The sequence below is a fragment of the Ochotona curzoniae genome, unplaced genomic scaffold (assembly GCF_017591425.1).
Source record: "Ochotona curzoniae isolate NIBS_2020 unplaced genomic scaffold, NIBS_Ocur_1.0 contig_1274, whole genome shotgun sequence".
NCBI classification, from domain to species: Eukaryota; Metazoa; Chordata; class Mammalia; order Lagomorpha; family Ochotonidae; genus Ochotona; species Ochotona curzoniae.
The window spans coordinates 15,117,101-15,120,856 of NW_024465023.1; positions in this window are offsets into that span (position 1 = coordinate 15,117,101).

The following is a 3,756-nucleotide window of genomic DNA, read 5'->3' on the forward strand; positions in this document are numbered from 1 at the left end:
AAGGTCTGTCCCCACTTTCTAGTCACCCACAACCTGTGAGCCCTGGCCGGATTGACTGTATGCATTTCTGCTGGCCTGTACCTCCTGGGCCAGGGTTCCACACAGCGCTGACATGGAGGCCTGCCAAGCGCCCCCGGGGGAGGCTCGCTGGGAGGCACCAGCGCCTAGGAAAGGGCAAGCCCTGTTCAACTGTCGCTCGGCAACGCCACACACAAACATTTGCTGACAGGAAGAGGCGCGCGGCCTTAAAGCCGCCTGACAGGGAAGTGATGGGCCAGCCGGGGAGACGGCGTGTAATTGCCAAGCCGGAAGGCTGGCCTGTGGCCAGCGCAGTGACTTTAACCGCCTGTGTCACTGCCCTGCACATCTAAGGAGGATGCTGCCTGCGGCCGTGTTTGCAGGCTCAGCGCCCTGTTGGGGTGTGCTCTGGGCTGACCCAGGGACGCCATGTGTAAGGCTAGTTGTTTTTTTTTTTTTTTTTTTTTTTGCTTCCTGCTTTTCCACCACAGGCTGGGGGGAGGAAGCGTGGAGGAGGCTGTCCAGTGGAGAAGGCAAGGCTGGCTCTGTCTCATGGGCGCCCTGTCTGCCAGGCTGCACGGCCTCCAAGGGTACAGCTGCTCCCTCCGCAGGTGCTCCCTGTGCTGCTGTGAGCTCGCTGTTCCGGAAAGAGCCTCTGAGAAAAACAGGGGCCGCTGAGGCTCTTTGCTGATCTGCGCTCCCGTGCGACCATGTCCTGCCACGGGGAAGCCTGGAGCCTAGCCCAGGCCAGAATTAAAGGCCCTGAGGCTTCTGGCTGGGTTTTGTTCATGCTCGAAGAAATTTCTGGAAGCCTGGGGAGTAAAGCCTGCCCTCCTTGCCTGGCTCATGTTGACTCGGCAAAGCACCTGTGATGCTCCAAATACGCTGTGAAGCCCCTTCTAATGTTCCTACAATGGGGACCCAGAAAAGAGCTGGAATGGGTTGCAGTGAGGGGAACAGCATACGTGAAACTGTCTGTCCCAGGGCAGCAGGGCCCTTGGCCTCTGGAAGGTCCAGCCAACAGCAGGCTGGGAAATCTGATAGCACTCTCATAGCTTCCAAGAAATAATTATTCCCGCGAAAACATTTTCAATTTTTAGATAAACCACTGTTTAAGAAGCGGAGGGGACAGGACTCAAAACAGTGGCAAATGTCTGTGGCTTTCCCCAGCGGGCCAGTCATTAACCATTGTTCCCAGAGCTAAAGGCTGTGGCTAGCGCCTCAATTAGCAGTCGCATTCCAGCAAGCTCCTTGTTTATCAAGGCATTAGAGCTGACATCTGGGGACAGCTTGCCTTCCCTGGGCCCACCTGCTGCGAGGAGGACTCAGCTCCCCTGCAGACCACACTCCCCAGGCTGGGGCACCGGCAACCGGTGGTCACAGAAGAATCCCGTTGATGTGCCTTCCGTGGCACGCCTTCTCCCCTCTCCCTTCCCACAAACTGCCCTGCCACTCTCTGGCCAGCCACAGTATCCTACTGTGGCAAGCAGCCTGGTCCCTGAGGTGACACATGTGGTGCTGTGTGACTGTGTGTGCACACACTCCTGCGTGTGAGAACCTTAGGTTTCCAGGAAAGCTTATCTGGAGATGATTGTCCTCTCTTTTGTGTGTGTGTGTGTGTGTGTGTGTGTGTGTGTGTGTGTGTGTGTGTGTGTGTATGTGTGTGTAGGAGAGGCCACGGCTTCTCTCCATGCCTCTCGCTCCCCTGGCTCCACCATTTATTCCCTGCATTTTTATTGCCTTTTGTTTTTCTTTTTTTTCCGTCCCCTTTCATGGAGATTTTCATTTAACAGCCTGCTGTTCCCTTCTTGGGAGTCACGACAAATTCAGTTGATCCACCAGCTGCCATGCTCCAAGGACTCCGGACAGCCCTCTGGCAAAATGGTTACCATTACACCAGCAGCCTTTCCCATCAACCGCCCCTACCCCCAATCCTACTGAACATCCTTTTATTTAATGACTGTGAGCTTATTTGCATTTACTGGAAAGCCAGACAGAGAGACAGAGATCTCCCATGCACTGGCTCATTTCCCATCTGCCCGAAACAGCCAGGGCAGGAGCTCAATCCGGATCTCTCACATGTGATGGGAGCCCAAGTTCTCCCCCTGCTGCCTCCTGGGGTGCACCTTAGCAGTGAGCTGGAATCAGAAGCAGAGCTGGGACTGGCTCTTGGTTACTCCATTCTGGGATCTGGGTGTCCCCCAAGCAGCATCTTACCAACCACTGTGCCTAATGCCTACACCACACCCTCCCCTTTCCTCCATGCCTTCTCTGGGACCCCGTTCCTGGTCTGTTTCTATTTCCCAAGGTCTAGCTCTCAGCCTTCCTGTTTCTCTGCATTAGGTTTCCTCCAGGAGCCAGGCTCACTCCCTTATGCATTGCAATGGAATCTTCAGGAACCTGTAATCCTGCTTGCTTTCTGGTCTTGGCTTGCGACCATGCTGCCCTACATATTCTTGTAGCACTCTAATTTCCAGTGAACCAAATCCAGTCTGAACCCTCTGCCCTGATAGTTCCCCATTGCTGTCCACCACTCTCCTCTTGACTCTCCCTGGAGAACCATGCTTCATTCTTTCCTGTTTCCCAGCTCACTCTCTCCCACACCTGTCCCTGCGCCCAGGCCAACCCTGCCACTTCACAAATGAGCTGAAAGAGACAAGAATAGGCTCCCTTCTTCCTGGCCTAAGAAAGAACAATGCCCCCTCCCAACTCTCAAAGGCTTTCAACTTTGACTCCTCCTGCCAGAGTTGGCAGATCCATCTTACCCTGCCCTGCTTCTTTGCCCCTTACCCCCGACCTCTGGGGTCTCTGTGTGGTCAGTGCTCCCCTGCCTAGAATTGATTGCAATGAGTTAAGAGATTACATGGCGTCAGTGCCAGCCCTTTGCAATTTGTGGCTTTGGACAAATGCTGGTTACTATTTAAACAAGAGTAGGGGGAGGTAGAGTAAGCTTGCCTTTCATATCTTTAGTGAAGACTTCGCAAGGGGATATCTGTTATTTTGCTTGGCTAGTCAGTATCCATTCCCCCACCTTCTCACCATGTTTCCTTTGTTGAACCACCTTTTCTTCATTCTTTATGATCCAGTGAGGCCAATCATTCTACCCCTGACACCCTGGAGTGGTTATAGTCCAAGTCAGCCAGTTGTAGCCAGTCAATGGCAGTTCTGAATATTTTTCCAGAACAATTGGAAAAGAGCTATCCCAGTTGTTCTGTTACTAAAATTTCAGCAGGAAACTGCTGGTGGCCATATTTTTAAAATTATTTTATTTATTTGGAAGGAAGAGAGAGAGAAAAAGAGAGAGGGAGGGAAAGAGAGAAACAAAGAAAATGCTCTTCTATCTGCTGATTCACTCCTCAAGCAGCCACAATGGCTAGGAACTCCATGTGAGTCTTCCGCGCCTATGGCAGAGGCTCAAGTACTTAGGCCATTTTCTGCTAGCTTCCCAGACGCATTCACAGGGAGCTGGATTAGAAGTGGAGCAGCTGAGACTTGAACCAGCAGTCCATGCATTTGCAGGCATCAGCTCAATTCACTGTGCCACAATGCTGACCAGAGGCCATCTAACTACTGAGAAAAGTGTCAGTGTTGAATGGTCGCCCCATACTCTGTCTGGAGCTTTCACTCCTTGTTTCTTATATCCCTTACTGATCTCTCACTGCATGCAGCTCTGCAATGCTTCACTTCTGTTTTCAGCCCATTTGCAATGCAGTGCCTGTCTCCTGGCTGCCGCGGGGT